Here is a 20380-nt window from a genome sequence, read left to right as displayed (position 1 = left end):
TCGGGAGTGAAGGAGAGGTGCATGTTGTTTTGGGGTTGGGCTGGGTTAGAATGAATGTGGATTGAGGCTGTGGTGTCAGGGGTGACGGGAATGGGTGTGGTATGGGAGGGTGACAAGGTGAGGTTGTAGGGGGGGAGAGGGTAGATGGGTGAGTGACTGGGGTGTCGGGAGTAAAGGAGAGGTGCATGTTGTTTTGGCGTTGGGCTGGGTTAGAATGAATGTGGTTTGAGGCTGTGGTGTCAGGGGTGACGGGAATGGGTGTGGTATGGGAGGGTGACAAGGTGAGGTTGTAGGGGGGGGAGAGGGTGCCGCTGGAATGTGTGGGTGAGGGATCTATGTTTGTAAGTGTGGAGTGCGAGGTAGCTACATTAGGTGGGTGAACGTCTAAGGTGCAGGGGGTGGAGAGAAGGTGCGTGTCGATTTGTGGTTGAGCTAGGTTAGAAGGGTTGTGGTTGGGGGCTGTGAATTCAGGGGTGATAGGCCTGCGGGTGCTATGAGTGGGGGTCCGATGACTGGCGAGGTGCTGTTTGAACGTGGGGAACAGGTTGTCTAGTAGTTCCAGGTTCTTGTCTGTGGATTGAATTAGGATAATCCCGTTATTGTATATAGTTATGGTTGTTCTGCCCGGGAAGAGTTGTGATGGAGTGATGGAGAGTTTTAGGCCATGCGCGAAATTCCTGGAGGTGGAGACGGTGAGTAAGGTGCGGAACGTGTTTCTCCATTGGGCTCTGCGTGTGGTGTGGAAGATAATATCAATGTTCAGTGAACCATTGATTGGTGAGAAGTAGGTGTCTGCACAAGGAGTTTCAGGGTGGGACCTCAGGAAGTTGTGTTTAAAACGTTTAGCGGCTTTTTTAGTGAGTGAGGGTGGGTAGTTGATTTTGTATGTGTGGTTGCCGACAGGTTCCATGATGGGAGGACAATCTAGGTAGGTGTAGGAGGGAGGGTGTAGGAGGGAGGGTGCACTGTCCTAAACAGTTGCAAGGGCCTAAAGTGATACTAGTGCGTGCACAGTAATGCTATGCGCAGAGTACCGCTGCAGACAATAATAGTGAGATAATTGGGAGTGACACTAGTGCGCTGCCAAGGTATTTGAGGTAGTAATTGGTGCATACAAGATTAACTGACACTAGTGAGTTGCCAAGGTATTTGAGGTAGTACTCGGTGCATACAAGATTAACACTTGAGATGGGTGCGAGTTGCACAAGTATAGGGTGCGCAATAAGGATATAAGGGTGCAGAAAAATGCAAGCAGATAACACATATGCGGTAGAAATCAGTGTATACGGGAAGGGACAATGTGAGTGCAGGTTACATCAGTGACAGGTCTATGTGAGAAAAACGATAATACATTTTAGGAATAGGAGTGAGGAGTGACAATAGTGAGTAGTCAAAAATGCGTAAGGTACAGGAGTCTGTGGCAGAATATCATTGCACACACAACTTATTTGAACCAACAAGTGACATTAGTGAGCAGCAACGAAAAATATATGAGGTATAAAATGTGAAATATAGCACTGAGAAAAATACTTGAATAAAATAAACTAACTGTGCAGACCATAAAGAATATCTAAATCGAAGGTGCCAATAGTGAGTTAGTCAAAAAATCAAAAATATGAAGGTACAGTGAGTCTGTGACAGAATACCATTGCACACACAACTTATATGAACCAGCAAGTGACATTAGTGAGCAGCAACGAGAAATATATGAGGTATAAAATATGAAATATAGCACTGAGAAAAATATATGAATAAAATAACCTAACTGTGCAGACCATAAAGAATAACTCAATCGAGGGTGTCAATAATGAGTAGTCAAAAATATGTAAGGTACAGTGACAGAATACAATTGCACACATAGATTAGATGACACAGATTAAATGGCACAACAAGTGGCATTAGCGAGCAGCAAAAGAAAAAGAAAAATGTATGAGGTAGCAAACGGTGCATTACCGTTGACGATAAAGTGGGACGTGCAAGCTACAGTTAGGAATATATAGAATATAATGCTACTGTACGAGGCAGTAATATATGGGTAGCAATTGCAATTGGTGCAGAAAAAGTGAAATGTGCTGGAAACAATCAGGAATATAATAATACATATCACTGTGAAAAACAGACTATCTAAATCTGACGTGAAAAACGCCCAGCTGTGTAAATTGTGCAACCGATAAAAAGTAGTCTGAGAGTCTAAGAGGCCTTAGGTCTTTAAAGGTCGATGGTAGAAATGACTAGACCATGATGGCCTCCCCAAGATAGACCAGCTAAGATGGCCGAACCGATGGGGGAGATAGAAAATTATTGGTCCTTTGTCTGTTGTTGTTACTTTGGGCTCAGAGCAGGACCATTTCACTTTCTATTCAGGCAGGCATTGCTCGTAGCTTGCTGGTATGGAAAAGTGGGGGAGTTAGAGCTGTAGAGCCTCGTGGACATCAAAGGTACTAGCGAGGATTTATGGCCCCATGTTGCTCAAGGAGGTAGCTTACGAATGTGAGCAGTTTTATGGCCCCAGCCATTTTGTAAAAAAGGAGGTAGTATAAAAAAGGAGGTAGTCTAAGCCTGGCTGATGAGGATTATGAATCCGAAACCGGTCCCAGGTTGCTTGTTTCCGGTCCAGGGAAGACATGGCTTGGCAGTTCGGGCTGGACTGTTCCCATGAGGCACAGGGTCAGACTGATTTGCATATGTCCATGTCTGAACTGGGGTGGCTTAGTGAGCTAAAGAATGGCGATGGATTAAACCCAGATCAGTTGACTGAGGGTGAGTGTTTGATTCGCTCAAACGCTCCGTCCATCATCCCCTTTTGTTTCGCTTTGTTCGCCCTAAATTGGCAGGGTATGCTCAGATGTGAGTCCCTTGCTCACTTGGCCACTGGATTCAAGATAGCCTGGCTGATGAGGATTATGAATCCGAAACCGGTCCCAGGATGCTTGTTTCCGGTCCAGGGAAGACATAGCTTGGCAGTTCGGGCTGGACTTTTCCCATGAGGCACAGGGTCAGACTGATTTGCATATGGCCATGTCTGAACTGGGGTGGCTGAGTGAGCTAAAGAATGGTGATGGATTAAACCCAGATCAGTTGACTGGGGGTGAGTGTTTGATTCGCTTAAATGCTCCGTCCATCATCCCCTTTTGTTTTGCTTTGTCCGCCCTAAGTTGGCAGGGTATGCTCAGACGTGAGTCCCTTGCTCACTTGGTCACTGGATTCAAGATAGCCTGGCTGATGAGGATTATGAATCCGAAACCGGTCCCAGGATGCTTGTTTCAGGGCCAGGGAAGACATGGCTTGGCAGTTCGGGCTGGACTGTTCCCATGAGGCACAGGGTCAGACTGATTTGCATATGGCCATGTCTGAACTGGGGTGGCTGAGTGAGCTAAAGAATGGTGATGGATTAAACCCACATCAGTTGACTGGGGGTGAGTGTTTGATTCGCTCAAACGCTCCGTCCATCATCCCCTTTTGTTTCGCTTTGTTCGCCCTAAGTTGGCAGGGTATGCTCAGACGTGAGTCCCTTGCTCACTTGGCCACTGGATTCAAGATAGCCTGGCTGATGAGGATTATGTATCCGAAACCGGTCCCAGGATGCTTGTTTCTGGTCCAGGGAAGACATGGCTTGGCAGTTCGGGCTGGACTGTTCCCATGAGGCACAGGGTCAGACTGATTTGCATATGGCCATGTTCGAACTGGGGTGGCTGAGTGAGCTAAAGAATGGTGATGGATTAAACCCAGATCAGTTGACTGGGGGTGAGTGTTTGATTCGCTCAAACGCTCCGTCCATCATCCCTCTTTGTTTCGCTTTGTTCGCCCTAAGTTGGCAGGGTATGATCAGACGTGAGTCCCTTGCTCACTTGACCACTGGATTCAAGATAGCCTGGCTGATGAGGACTATGAATCCGAAACCGGTCCCAGGATGCTTGTTTCCGGTCCAGGGAAGACATGGCTTGGCAGTTCGGGCTGGACTGTTCCCATGAGGCACAGGGTCAGACTGATTTGCATATGGCCATGTCTGAACTGGGGTGGCTGAGTGAGCTAAAGAGTGGTGATGGATTAAACCCAGATCAGTTGACTGGGCGTGAGTGTTTGATTCGCTCACACGCTCCATCCATCATCCCCTTTTGTTTTGCTTTACCTAAATAGAAGGCTGAAATTAATGAACATTGAGATGTTAATGTAGGCATGAAACCAGAGAGTCAAAAACTGAGGTGTGGATTTTTATTGATTTGAGGCATAATATGTTTTTAAAGGGAGTAAAAATAGTTAAAGAGAGAAACCTCCACATAGGTACAGCAACCTCGTACAAATCTGTTTACTCAGGCTACCCATCTTCTTAGCATCTTAAAGTACCCTTTTTGTAAAATAGTAACATTTTGGGACACAAATATATAGTAATATTCACTGAAATAGTTTTTTTTAAGTGTCATTGGGTAACCTGGGGGTGGGGGTTGCTCATAGGAGTACGTTGGTTGGTACAAGGCCCGATTAGAGAACAGGCCTTGCGGCCAACCACCCACTGCACATGGCCAAAAGCAGTTCCCTGAAGGAGAGTTTGGTGAATATAATTTTTTTTTAAATGAAATTCACTGAAGAAAAAAGATTAAAGTAATGTCATAGATGGGTAGGTTAATAAGATCTTACCTTATGTTAAAAAAACTCAGAGATTCACTGACAAAAACAAATATTCAAGTGGCGTTATAGTTGGGTAAGGTTATAACATTTTAGCTTACGTAAAGTACCACTGAAATTTAACAGTTACAGTCAACTGAGCTTCCTATAACTTGTGCCCCTACCTTGCACTACATATGACCTCACATATTACATCACTCATAATATATTAAATGACATTGACTAAATCACTGATGACAGAACTCAGCAGTCCTATCCTTCACCTCTACTATCCCCTGAATGGCGGTGCTCAGGAAGACTAATCATCATTTCCTTGCTGTGCAAAATGGCTATTTCAATATCTTAAGGAGCCATGTGTCTACTCCCCTCACTCCTATGTCTTGGCCTTCTCCCTCTCCTATTTGCAGTGTCTAGGCTTCCTTCTCTAGATTTAGGAATGAGGCCAATATACTTCTATGGTCTGGTAGGACAACTCTCACTTTCATCGTGCGTTATCCAAAATGGACTCGATTGCCCTCCATTACTCTGGCCCATCCACACACACAGTACATCTACCATGTAGGCTGATACTTCAACAATCATAGCACATGATTGGAATGTTAGCACTAGGAACTGGGTGACTAAGCATAAGTGTAACATTACACAACTGTGCCAGTAGGTCTTCACTCAAGTGACTCAGATAAAAAGATCTGACTACACTGTGGATTCTTGAAACACAGTATTCTGTCCACACCGTTTTCTGTGCTGAATTGATGACAAGAACACTATTTCACTCTCAGTAAATGAGTACAATCTGGACGCGCCCCTCCACATCACAGGGCAAGTACAGGACCTACACATTTCAGAGTCTGGACTAGGCTTCTCTGCACATGCTAGATTAGTGTGTCTCATGGGTCTAAAATCAAAATTCAGAATACCAGATACATGTAGTTGGGCACTCAGGGCATAGGAACACAACCCTACACCATGTAAAGGACTATCTTGTCCTAAAGTTCTACGTTTTGCTTTGATTGAAGAAGAGATGTGTGGAATTTCAAAAACTCTTTCCTGCCAAAAGTTCTTCCTTCTGTGAACACATAAATTCTTCTTCATTAGTGGACAGAGAAGTTGTTGTTCATACAGGAAAAAAAACGTATTGTGATTTCTTTAACAATTTTAGAAGAATAAGTCTCCATTACTGTCATTAATTTGAAATCAACGTTATACTTGTACAACTGTCTACCTGGTATGCAAACTGAAATGTGTGCTACATAGTAAACTACTCCCCACAGGAAGGTATTTTCCCAGACTCTTTTGAACTGAGCAAATCATTCAGAATTTTAACATAGCCTGCATCAACCATTACAGACCAGCAACAAATCTCCAATGACCTGGAAAAGTCATTGTAAAATAAATGTTGCTGTAACTTATGAATCTAATTTCAAAGCAAAAACTGCAGCACTGACATTTTGGAATATAACCATTCCATATTGGACAGAGGACGGTGGAAGATGTCTAGCTCCATGCCGCTCTCGTCCTGTCAGTGACTTTCAGTTGACCTTCAGTGGCTCATTAACCCCTAACAAAATGTTTTTAGACACAAGTGCGGGGCCCTATATTTGCCCCTAAGCTTTTCCAGAAAAAGATACCCAGGGAAGTTATACATTCTTTTACCCCACCATTTTGGGATTTTGAAAGTCCCCACAGTTTGTGGTTTACCCTTGAGGGCACTGAGAAAAGATCAACAATGTGGCAAACCTTGATTTCTGCTACAGAACTGGGAAAACGTTGTCTGCAAGGAAGTAAGAAAGTGCACGTTGTTTATTCTGAACATAGCATCAGAAAAGGGTTCATTGTTCTAGGGCTACACTCTCATCAGCTTTAAAAAACCAGAGTGGAAGAAAAATATTAATAATAATAATACAGAGTTTTCTAGAGCGCGAACAGTTACCTCAGTCGAAGGTGTCCCGGCGCTATATGAGCAGCTCAGTGGAACAGTAAATAGCACCAGTGGCTCAGAGCTTTTGAGTGAAAAGCCAGGTTTTTAATAGCTTCCTAAACCCAACTTCTGATGCTGCTGACTGAATGGCCGGCGGTAGGGCATTCCACAACTTCACCGTGCTGGCCGAAAAAGTCCTGCCTCCGAGACGCACCTTTCTAACTCGCGGGGCGTGTAACTGAAAATGGGAGTTAGAGCGCAAAAGTCTCGCCTGTACATACCTAGGGAGTCTCGCTTTAAGATAGTTAGGGCAGGTCCCGTGGAGAGCTCTAAAAGCCAGAGTTAGAGCCTTGAATTTGATTCTGCTTGCCACCGGGAGACAGTGCAGATCGCGCAAATGCGGAGAGACATGCTGTTTAAAAGGGAAATGTTTTATCAGCCTCGCAGCCGCATGTTACACAGTCTGCAAGCGTTGAATCAAATATTTAGGTAGGCCCAAATAGAGACCGTTAGCATAATAAAGCCTTGAAGTAACAGTCGCATGGATGACCAATTTTCGACAGTCTTCAGGTAGAAGCAGGAGGAACCTAAGCAAATTCCTCAATTTGCTTAGGCACCCTGCTACGACCTGCTGGATGTGGGAGGAGAAGGACAGGCTATCATCCCACCTCCCCCACCCCCACATTTTTTGCCTTTGTGCTGGGGAGAGGCACGGGGCCCATCTCAGATGGCCACCACAGATCCGAGGGGGGGTGAACGCCTTTCCCAAAAAAAATCACCTCTGTCTTGCCCGCATTTAATTTTAGTTTGTTGGTATTACTCCAGCTGGCTACATCGCGGAGGCACCCCTTGAATTTGGCAAAAGCTGCCTCCGACACTTCTGAGTAAGGAAAAACAAGCTGGGTGTCGTCAGCATATGAAATTGCCGTGACCCCCCAGTTGGCAATCAAGGTGAAGAGCGGAGCTAAATACATATTAAAAAGCAGAGGGCTAAGTGCCGATCCCTGCGGGACCCCACACCCCAGACGCTTCGGTTTCGAGGAGAAAGAGCCCAGCGCCACTTTCGGTGACCGATTTGTCAGATACGAACAAAGCCAGCCAAGTGCTTTATCCTGAAGGCCAATGTCTTCTAGGCGCTGCAAGAGTCTGCCATGATAAACAAAGCAATTTGTTAAGCAATTTTCTGAATCGTGACCAATATCTCCGGCTTGCAATTTGCAGTGGAAATAAGTATAAATTCATGGCTAAACTCAGAAAGCTAAACATTTCTGAAACTAAGAGGCCCATTACGATTGCAGGCAGATCGCCACCGCCAGACCTGCGGTGGCTACCGCAGGTCTGGAGGTGGCAATCCACCCGCCAAATGTCCCTTGTACTCCCCCAAACCATATTAGTATGGCGGGGGGGGGGGACTGCGCCGGACGGAAAGACCGTACACTACTTTTCGGGCAGAAAAGGCCCTCAATTTGGTGGCAGTGCCTTGCAGGCACCGCCATCCGTATTAGGATGTGCCATTTGAAAAACCTTTCCATGGCAGAGACTCAGCCATGGAGAGGCAGATGGTGTTCACTTTGGGGGCCCGTTGTGGGCTGCACTTGTGGGTACCTATGGTACCCCCAACATTGGCATGAACAAGGTGGCAGGCACCGCGCAATGCCTGTCACGTTGTGCATGCCAATGCACAACATGCATTTTGGACATTGTGGCGCGTGCTGCTATAAGCACCACCCGCCATAATGTTCAATATGCGGGATGCAGCCGCCAGGGTGGCAGTCGCATCCTTAAGGGCACAGCGGGCCGCCACATCTCTGGTGGTCGGTCCCATATACCGTTACGGTGGAGGGCGGACAAAGTCCGCCCGCCATCGTAATGATGCCCTATGACACATTTCTGCATTCACAAGGGGTCATTTGTGTAATTCATGCAAAGTTTTCCCAAAGAAACTAGTTGTCAAATCAAAAAAGAATGATGCACAAAAATAATATATACATGTGTATCTGTCTGACTCTGCCAGTTGCACAGATATAGAGAGGTCTATTCACAATAACTATTTAGGTAAGATAGCACTACTTTACTTAGCAACTCCAAATGCTATTCACAGACAACTCCTATCCTTTCTGTATATATTTCTCGCATCAATGAGAGAGATTTCTACACACATAATTTAGGTTTAAGTAGGAAATATAGGAGGGACAAGGAAAAGTGTTGAAAAAAGGGAATAATTACTTCAAAATGATTCAAAGTTTAGGGAAAATAAAGAAGGGATTTCGGGATGGCCTTCTCGCAAATGCAATTTCTAAATGATGGATAATATATCCTGCTTGCAGTATGTGGGGGGAATACGTATGAATCCATGTTGAACTCAGAAATATATACATTTATGTAAAAGTATACACATTTCTGTATTCAGAAAGGAGTCATTTGTGTAGTTTCCTCAAAGATTTGCCATAGAAGCTAAAGTCAAAACTACTGACAGTAAACACTGACAGTAACCAGACAAAAATAGAATTAGGATTCTCTACGTATATAAGTTTAAGTAGTATATGTAGGTGACAGGGTGAAGTGATAGAAAATAAGAAATAATTACTACAAAATGATTGGGATGTAGGGAAAATAAAGCCCAGCCTTGGAGAAAGTCAAACACCACAGATCAATCACTGGTACAGCAACACAATCAATGGAGGCAGAGACTAAAACTAACAGATAGAGAAACATATGAAATATATTAATGTGTATAAAATTGTAAATTACATTTTATTTAATCTATATATATAGATTGCTAGTAGGTAGTTATGGTTAGGACCTAGTTTCCATAAGAAAAGCATTTTTTGACTTGGCTATAACTTTGGCGTTGTTTGACCAATCGGCATGAAATTTTGCCAAAAAAGTGTCACAGTGGGTACTATTGATTGGGGAAATTTAGGGGTGATCTGTGCAGTGGGGGTGAGAATTTGGGTTGCAAAATAAGGTTGTGTTTGTAATGTTAATTCCAATAGGAACCTTTAGCCTCCTCCACAGCCCGAACTGCGTTGCGCACATATACCAAATTTGGGAGGGAGGTAGATGGCGGCTCCAGGAAGTACCTTTTGCTCATTTGGTGTAATCCATTCAGTAGTTTTTGAGAAATGTAAGCTTAAAATTATAGTGATATCTCTGGCCGCAAACAAAGACGAGCTCATGCAGGGAAATGCATTGCTCTGATTGGCTGCCGACATTTAAACCAAGAAATGTTGGCAGCCATCTTGGAAAAAAAAGTAAAAAATAAAGAAAGGGGGGCAGGGTAGGAATACCCTGACCCTTCAATATGCGGTCTCCTGCGCCTCTTTTTTTAAAACCCTGGGTGAGCCACATCCTGGTGACATGAGGGAGGGGGGCTCATGGCGCACCCGTCTTGGGCTTATTTAAAGCCCTGGGGACCACCACCTCTGGGGCTGTATCATTAAAAAATTAAGGGGGCCGCTCAGCCCCCGGACCACCACTTCCCTGGTGCACACTGTACTTTTTTTCAAAGGAGGGCATATTGTCTCCCCAGCTGCCATGGGGACTGCCAACTCTCTGGAGCACTTTTAATTCCAAATGTGGGAGGGTGCGCTCAGTCCCCCCCGCAGTCCCAGGTATCGCCACCTTTTCTGGGCTATCTACAAGATAGGAGTGGCCCCCCTCCAGGAGCCTTGCATATCCCTGGGGACCCGAACCCCCAGAGATGGCTCCAGCAATGTCTCAGGGTTCCCACCCCAGGACATTGCAGTTTGCTATGGCATGATGGGAGCAATGCTCCCACCATGCCATAGCAAGCTCTGGTCTGGTTCATGGAAGTGAGAGCATTGAAAATGCTCTCACTTCTATGAAGTGGAGCAGAATTGATTTTGGGCAGAGGGAGCTGCATTTTTGCAGCTCCCTATGTCCAAAATCAATGCCTGCCCCCACAGTAGGTGGGGAGCCGGCAGGGACCGCGGGGGTCTTGATACTCCCCTCTGGTTCCCAACGACCTAGCCATGCCCTGGGGGATTGAGTCCCCAGGGCAATGCAGGCCAAGGGAGGGGGGCAGTGATGGCCTCCCCTTTAAAAAAAAATTGATGAAGGCCTGGTCCCGGGGGATGGGGTCCATGAGGCCAAAATAGGACTGTGGAAGGGGGACTGCGTGACCACCCTTCTCTATTTAAAAAAATAAATGAAAACTCAGTTAACTATAACAGCAGAATTTCCCTGGTTTTGTATGAGTTAAATGACAGCCTAACTAGAACTTCCATGTAACCCTTGATTTTTAGTGAAAGTATATCTATATATATATATATATATATATATATATATATATATATTAACTACTGGCCCGCCAGTAGGTAGTTACAGTTAGAACCAAGTTTCCATAGGAAAAGCATTTTTTGTTTTCCCAATAACTTTGGTGCCGGTTGACAAATCTTCGTGAAATTTCAAAAACTTGTGGCCCGCTCTGGTCGGCTCCTATCCTAAAAGTATCAGGGTGATTTGCTAAGCGGAGGCCGAGAAAAAAGGGGGGTCCCAAAACGTGTTTTTTCCATGTTATTTTCAATAGGAAACTTTAGACACGGCTACAGGCCGAACTGCTGAACTGAATTACACCAAATCTGGCAAAAAGGTAGCCCTTGTTTCAAAAAGAACTCTTTTTCTTAAATGGTGTAAATCCATTCAGTAGTTCCTGAGAAATTCAAAAATAAGAGGTCAAAAATGCATTTTCCATAGGAAACTTTAGACACGGCTAAAAATCAAAAAATAAAAGTTTTGATATATAGAGGCGCAGTGGATCCGCGCACCCTCCCGTCCACGAGCTTTATTCTAATTGGCTGTCAACACTCTAAACCAGGAAGTGTTGGCAGCCATCTTGTGCCTCTGTAACTGAGGCACAAGAAAACAGAAAAACAAACCCCTAAAAACAAGAAAAGGGGACAGGATAGAAACACCCTGACCCCCTTTGGGCTGGCTCAGGGGGTCCAACAAGGACCCCCAGGGCCCAAAAAAACATTAAAAAAAAAACGGCCGAATTCGTGCTGGGTGCGCGAATCCGGCTGAGAACATTTTTAAAAAACCAAGCGTGGGCTCCTGCGCTTCGTTGTATTGAAGCCCTCTGGTGGGCCAGGTCCCCGGGGCTTGATAAATGAGTTGGCTGGTGATCTTGTTTCTCTCAGTTCAGATTAGTGTGTTTCTTGCGCCCTCAGGTGGCCAGAAGTGAGCAGCGCTTTGAGGATAGGTCCTTCTTTAACCACAAACCGGTCGGACAGGCTGGTTCACCCCCATCAACTCTCCCTGCCCGTGCCCTCAGTTTTCACTCGGCGTGTTTGTCTTATCTGTGAGTGACGGTGTCAGTTGGTTGACGGTGCCTCATTTAAAAAATGCATTTGGATCCTAAAGGCCTATGGTCAACACGCGATGCAAGTAATGTGATGGGTGCGTGCACATGTAGTGCTGAAGACTGTGTACCTGTATCAGTGATATTGCGGGAATACTGTGGGACTCTGCGATCAAGTGCCTTCCCTTGCTCCTGATAGCCCTGGTGCCTGTGCACCAGCCTCGTGTAAAAAAGTGAAACACGCTTGCTTTCAGCCGCAGAATACCACAACATTGACTTCGGTAAAATCAGACTCCTTTTCCCGCAAGCCTTAATTTTCCTCGCTCACGTCTGTTGCACTTCCTCCAAAGCAATCAGCCCTTAAAGGCGCATGTGCTCCCTGGGAAGCGAATGGAAAATCCACAGAGGAAGCCCCAAACTATATAGTCAATAGTGCAAGAACTTGTAATTCCCTTTGCGAGGGAGGGGAGCGCCCCCAAAAGCCCAACTGCAGATAATAAAAAAAATATACTTTCAAAACTAGAAATCGCGCCCTGGCTCCACGGTGGGGGCACTTCCCACTAGACATTCCATGCTTCAAAGAATCCAGCCTTACTCCATGTAGAGCAAACGTCTAACCAATATTTTGAGAAAGTAAACTGGCATTTTTAAAATAAATAATTAAATAAATTGGTATGAGCCGCACTCTAAAACGTGTAAACTGCAACACTTTCCATGGTCCGCCTCTGCAGGTGGAGCCCGTGAGCTGTGTTGAAGGAATTAGCACCTTATTATCTTGGTAGCGTGAGACACCAGGGGCTGAAGCCCACAGTAGCCAGGTGTGATCTGCTGCACTAGTCTCGTGCCCACCAACTTCCTGATCAGGGGCGGAAAGTCGCTGCTCACCTCGCACTCGTCTTCGTACTCGTTATCTACCAGTTTCCACAGCATGGCGTCCAGTGTCCAATAAAAGCCTAAAGCAGACCCACACCAGGGGGTGCAATCCGTGGCAGTGGAGAGGAGGAGTACAATGGTCCCCGAGTCGGAGGTGCCAAGCATGGGAACTTGTTCAGAAGTGATTTGCCTCTAATGGCCATGGGAAGCTTTCCCCTGCCCTTCCTCCCTCTCGCAGTCTGCCCACCCCGACACATTACACTAGCTCCTCCTTGGGGAGGGAAAGCGCGCTACAGTCGGAGGGGCTCGGTCGAGGAGGTGGAGAGAGTGTGGGAGGCTCAGCCTGGCACACAACAATGTGCCCTAAAGCAGGCAGGCTGGCATGCAGTGGGCTCTCCCAGTCATCGGTCTGGTGCTTAGCAGGGAGGGGAGGGAGGGAGCTTCTGGGTGCTGTGGCAATTACCCACACCGGTCATCGGGAGGATCGTGGGTTGTAAAAATGAAGATTCTGCCTTACATCACGGCAGAGAGAGGTAAATTAGTCAAGTGCACTTTTAGATGCGTACATGCTTCTGGGCGCTTCCGGAGCCTGGATGGGCCAACGGATAAAGAGGTGGGTCTGTGCGCTTGACAGTGGCCTAGCAAGGGTCACAATGCAAGTGAAGGAAACAGATCTCCAGTCCCGTGTTTGGGCCCTTAAAGAAAACCATTATTGTGGTGCAGGGCACCAGGTGCAACTCTACCCGCTGCACTATTAATTGTTTCGCTCCAATGCCCGGCCGCCCAAGTCTGCAACACAGAGCTCACTAGCACGCTAGGGATGCGAGAAAGGCGGCATGAGGTCCCTCTGCCCAGTCACTCTAAAGGCTGGCTGCATTGACACACTGCCCACATCCATTGTCAACATCTAGAAGGGGCAGGCGATCTTCAGAGGTGAAGAATCCACGATGCAGGGGGCTTCGCCCTTCCATAGACTGTTATCCACCCCGTTGACTTTGATGCAACACCTGACCTGTGCAGGTGGGAACATCGAAGAGGATCTAATCCCTTTCACCACACTCTACTGACACCCCAACAGGCGAGAGGCGGGAGCTGAGAACACGTCACATGCTGCTGGGCTCTGCTCAAAGCTAGAGGCCAGTACTCTAGGAGTTACAAATAAGTGCAGGGCCAAAGACTGGCAGTGCTACATTTGTTTAGAAAAACATACGTGCCAGGGCCCATCTTGGGAGGCCTGTACCACCCATTGCGCCTGCCAGTGCTTCCATTGACAGAACCCACACCTGTACTAACCATCACACTCCTACAAGTGTCCCAATTGACACCCAAAGCTATATTAATGGTGTGAGTGACAGGTGTAATTCATTTTTAATGTATATTTGCTTATTAAACGCTGTTTGTTGAGCTCAAATTTTGACAAACAGAGCCACTATGTGGTGGGCTGTCACTAGAACTGGAAGGGACAATTAAGTTCTGGCACCAGAAACCACAGCTCAAATTAAGCACTGCTGCCTAGCCTTTATTTCACCGTATAACTCTTTTTTTCCATCACCCTACTCTTCCCTCCTCTACCTGACTCCTTTAGGCTATTTTTTCATCCCAGATTTCCCAATTGGTCACAGTTGCAGATCTTTCTCTTTCTCATCGTTTCTCCCTTTCTCTCTCTTGCCCTGGGTTCAAAGTCTGATAATGAAAAATATGTTCTGGTCCCCAAACATTCGTGCCAGGGCCCAGCACAAGCACAATTTAAGCACTCCTTCACTCACTTCCCCCACCCCTCTAATCTTGACAGAATATAAACTTCACTTTTTGAAGCAACCCCCGGCCCTGATGAGACACTCAGAGCGGAATTTCCTTAGAGCACTCCATTCTGTCTGATCACCACTGACCCAGTGTTCTCCAATCTGTTTTTTCCCAGGTACAGGAAAAATTGGATCCAATTTAACTGTCTGGTAAGTCCAACCAGGAAAACCACATGATGCTGACTTAGAGGTAGATTTAATCCCCCTGTCCTATTATGTGCTAGTGCCTTTCAGAGGAGGTCATGTTAATCATAGGAGTACCCCACCGCATAGTGTTCCCTAGTGTATGTAGGTGTTTTCAATGTATTCTAAGTGTCTTTTAGCATAGCACTGGCACTAGGCGTGGAAAGTCAAAGTCAGTTACCACCAGTACCCATCTGAAAAAGTTGTGGACACAAGATGATTTTGCAACAAGGACTCTTTCTGCTCCTCTGTTGGTTCTTTCTGCACATCTCTTCTTCTTCCTGCACTTTTCTTTGTCTTTTTGGATTTCGGTTGCTTCTTTCTGCATTTGTCTTGATTCTGTTTGTGCTTTTCTTCATCTTTCTTCACATGTCCTACCTTTGCAGGCATAGCTAGAAATTAGCATTTTGAAATCCACTGAAAAAACCATAGGTTTCAGGCACGTTATAGTTAGAAATCAGCATTTAAAAAACCTTAGAAATTCACTGAAAAAACCATAGGTTTTAGGGACGTTATAGTTAGTTGGAGATTTCACTCGTATAAAACCATAGAAATTCGTCCGATATAGTTAGTAGACCTAACTATAACTCGCGCCCCCGCAATGCACTGCTGATGACGTCATATATTTTATCACTCATGACATGCTCAGTGACATCACTGATGACATCTCAAATGACATCACTGATGACATCACTGATGATATCATCCACATGATCATCTGATGCACCTCCTCATACCCTAATAAAACCTTTCCTACACCCACTCTAAAATGCACACCACAAATATCGAAACCATAGACAGACCAATATCAGTTAGTACATACCTGCTCAGTGATTCATACGTCTACATACACATCCACCCTCTACCCCATTGAAGAAATGAAAACCTTCTAAGGGGTTCACTGATACACCTGGTGCTTTAAACAAACAAAGAAGAGATTGGCATGGAAGCTGTAATATAAAAACAATGCATTTATTAACCTCACTTGAGGGAGACTGCGTCATACAGTACCCTCAGGCCACTGTAGGAGTCTGAGGAGTACAGAGAACAGGGGCCTTATATATGCATAGGTTACATAGTCAGCATAAAACCAAGGGGAGGTCCTGGCACCTACAAGCATGCTTATTGACAAATATGAGTATACAACATTTGCTTGCTCAACAAAGTGGGAGGGGAGACTAAACTGAACACATCAGTAAGAATAGCCTGACAGTTCTATACTAGAAGCAGGTGCATTCTACCAGCTAGGCCTTTCTGAGCATGTGCAAGGCTCTGGAAGAAGGAGAAAGCACATGGCAAGCACATGGCTAACTAGGATGGCTGCCAAGTACAAAATGGCTTTCAGCTCATGCTAACAGCGTTTCCTGCAATCTTCAACAGATGATCCTTTTAGCATGAGCTAAAGATATTCCTATGATCTAGAAGGTACTTAGAAAATATTTTGCACATTTATTCTCGTAAATTCATCAATATCCTAATCCATTGCTAGGTGGGCATTTACATTCTAAACATTTCATTAAACGGGTATATATAAGGTATAAGCAGGAATACAAAGGGAGCAGAGCATTGGGTCATACAGACAGCAGGAGAGAGTAATGGCTATTATTACAAACATAACCATCAATATTTTTCAACCCGAAGCAGAAAGCAAATCCTAGAACCATCTAGTCTAATTCTATGTAAAAAATATTTTCAGGGCTCCTATGCATTTCAGTGACCATCTATTTCAAATTCACAATAGCCAACAGCACATACCTAATAAAAACATTTTCAATAGACTTTTCCAGTGTTCCTTTTATGAGAGCTTGAGTATCAATCATAATAGTCATGGAAAGGGCAAAGAAACATTTGTCAACTGCTCAGATGAACTTTTCTCTATTATTATAAAAACAATCCTGGCTCCAGGGGACCAGGAGGACCACACAGGGCCATGAGAATTAGGACGAGGAGCCGCAAAAGGGCTGCTCCTCCTCAAAAATGGAACGACTAAAGGGGTACATTACTAACAAAAAGAAGTCCTTGGGAAATTGAAGCCGCTGTACAACCAGCCAGAGGGGAGTCTTCCCCCTGTATCCGTTTGAGCCTCAGAGGCAGGCTCTTGTTATTCCCATGGTGGAACTGCACAACTCACAACTCAGGAATCACAGCCCAGTTTGAGAAGAAAAAGTCTAGTGTCTCAGGCAGTGCACGAGTTTTCTTCACTTCAATCTAGCAGGCACCAGAGACACAGCATCTGTACCCTAAACTCAAGTCCTTCCCTAACTCTTGTATTGCTATGCTGGCTCACTGCTCTTTTGTTGGGGCCAATGATTGTATCCAGTATGCCCAGGCACTCTTGATCAACAAACAAAGGTGCACATTTTCATTCACTTTGGGACCAGGACTCAGAGGCCTGATGCTGGGATCTCTGAAGCAACCCTCGTTTCAAACGGGTCACCTCAAGCAAAAGCCTCCTTGCCATCCTTGTCGGTCTGTGACTCTTAGCTGGGCATCAAAAACCTTGATCCACGACTTCTCCTTTCTGATTTGTGACCCCGTCTTTCGCCCAAGAGAGTGCTAGGGGTACACTCTTCACATCCCAGTGATTCTGCCTTCACTGAGGTCCTAGTTGCCAGCAACACCTGTGCTGGTTACCTTCACCTTGGCTTCAAGCTGTACTGGTGCTGACTCCCCAGGCTGGATCTGATGTCCGTGCCCATCTGGCAATGGTTGTAGGGCAGCAAATATCTATTGGTGGACAGAACAAAAGGTCTTCAGACAAGGCATACAAATAATCTATCAACAGAGAGGATAGTCTCAGAATATTTCCTACTCTTTGGATGCCCCATATATTAGCAAGGCACCAAAGAACCACTTCATCTATCTGAGAGTAAAAAAACCTGAACCTATTACACTATTTGAAGCAGCTAAGGAAGTCTGTGTTCATTTACTAAATTCTGAGGAAAAGAGAAGAAAAACAGACATACTCCAAATCCTTACATTTGTGTATTCCTATATTATTCTTTAGAAAAACCTAAAGAAAAAAAAGGAAATGTTCTACACTTTTACTCAAATGATTTCTCTTAATGAAAGCACCTACATTGTACGCTTAGGACCATGCTCTCATGTTATAGGTGCAGTAGGAAAATCTAAAACTGCTAATTTAACAGGGATTCCTCTTACATAAAGAACTTAAAAAAACTTCAACACAGTGGGTACATAAATTTCTCCAGCAGAACATGTTGTGACAAACAAACTCCTATAAAACAATATTCTTTTTTCAAAAATGTTTGCTAAGGATCACATGGGGGTCTTTCCAGCATTCTACTTTTCACGATCCAGGCTCTGCAACATCAGCTCTAATAAGGACTGTCAGCTTATTTACACAGACTAGCTAATAAAAGACTAGCAATGCCCTTGCAAAACTGTATATAACATGAGAATAACATATAGTTCCCCTTGAAGGTAAAATAAGGGAACAGCAATCTAGATTACTCATCCTTTCATAATTTCATTAGACAGGATGGGCAGTAACAGCATATTTATATATACATTTTATTATTGCTAACAATTTTAAAACAGTATTACTGAATAGCCAATTAAATGTCTCATGGCTATTTCCTAGACAATTTAGACAGGCTCAAAAGAGAGTGAGAAAAAGAGAGAGAAAACATAAGTTTGCCTACCCTTAATTTGTAGAGGAGCTAACCTCCTTCCCATATTTTGTCAGTAGGAAACCTGAAACAGGTTTACCGTCTTAAAAAGAAGATCCCACGAAGGTATGTTCACTTTATTTATTTCGTGAAGAAAAAGTAAAAGTATACATGACCGGCTAGAGCATAAGTTAAATACAACTGACTCTCTAGCGTTCCACAGTCTACATCCTCAATAGAACAACAGTTAGATTAGCGTGTGCTCATATTTAAAAATTTACTTTCATTACAGATATATCACATATATTTAGTATTTAGAACCCAACACATCTTTCCTCTTAAACAAAACAACAGAACTAAAAGAAAATAAAAATGCATCAAACAATAACTCATATAAATCACTAATGCACATAATCTTTCAACCAAATGGAAGGTTTTCGTTCTCTTACAGAACTTCTGGAACCAGATTCTCCATACATGTTCCCAGAAGCATTTTTGCAACCAGATTCAACATTAAGATTACCCGGTAAAGCTTGCTTGGATAACTTTTCCATGTTCCACCATTTCCCATTGCTCAGTCTTGCAGATCTATTTCTAATGCATGTGATTTGCAAAGCATTTGAGAACTTAGAATGTCCCTTAGGTGTAAAACCAGGAAGAGTCACTCTAACCCAATCACCTACTTTAAAAGGAAACTGTTTCCTTCCTTTAATTGGTTCATACGTGACGTATTTATCTTGGGCCTTAATACGTTCAGCTTTTATTTGATCAAGATCCACTTTAGGGGTATTAAGATCACACGGTCTAACCAATTTAGAAGATGCCATTCTACCATTTAATAGAGTAAAAGGAGAAACTTTGGTAACATCATTGGACAATTCTTTTCTCCAGTCTAATCCATTAACTACAGACAACTGAATGTTCTCTTCTATCGCTCTATTGCAGCATTCCACTAGGCCATTGCTACGGGGATGATACAAAGAAGTAGTGATGTGTTTAACCCCCCAATGTGATAAAAATTCTTGAAATGGACAGAAATTGTACTCCATTATCGGTAACCAATTCAGATGGAGATCCTTCTTTTAAAAATAAATTCAAAACAAATTTGACAATCTCATCCGTAGTTGCCGGCTTTACAAACTTTACTTCAGGCCATCTGGAGCCATACTCCACTAACACCAAACCATATCTGCTCCTTTCATCCAAAACAAACATGGGACCAATAACATCTAAAGAATACTTGTCCACGGTTTGTCAGGAACAGGAATGGCTTCTACATGACTTGGAAAAGTAACTTGTGACTTATCACTCATAGCACACGAAACACAATCCCTAACAAAATGTTCAACAGAACGATCCATCCCAGGCCACCAAAATACTTCTCTAAGTCTTCTCTTCATAGCCCTCATACTAATATGACCTTAATGTGCCAAAATCAAAATTTTACATTAACGAGTCACTGGCACCACCAACAAATCATCTCTCCTAAGTATACCTTTGTGTACATTCAATTCAGTGAAAACATGCTTGAACGAAGCCACACTATCTTGCTTTGGTAATAAACCATTCCCCAGGATAGAAATTACTTCTTGTAAAACTACGTCTTGTTGAACTGCAAGTTTCCACTCATCCTCAGAAATACAGGAAAAATTAGAATCCATTAATGCACCAACAATACTACAATCTTCCTCTCCTTGTTCATCGGTTTGCTCATTGACCAAAGGAAGTCTGGATAAACAATCGGCAAAAATATTCTTCACCCCAGGATTATACTCCAAATGAAACTGAAACTCCATCAACCTATAATACCACTTGGATATCCGAGGAGTAGCATTGCCAGCACCCTTTTTGTAAATAAATTAAGCAAGAGTTTGTGATCCATCCGTATTGTAAACTCAGAACCCCATAAATATTGCCTGAAATGATTCACACCCCACCAACACGCTAAAGCCTCACGCTCCACAACAGAATATATGGATTCTACCCCTCTCAAAGTGCGAGAAGCAAAAGCTACAACTACTTCCTT

Source organism: Lissotriton helveticus, chromosome 2_2 (genome assembly GCF_964261635.1).
Source record: "Lissotriton helveticus chromosome 2_2, aLisHel1.1, whole genome shotgun sequence".
NCBI classification, from domain to species: Eukaryota; Metazoa; Chordata; class Amphibia; order Caudata; family Salamandridae; genus Lissotriton; species Lissotriton helveticus.
Note: the sequence above shows the minus strand (reverse complement) of the source record.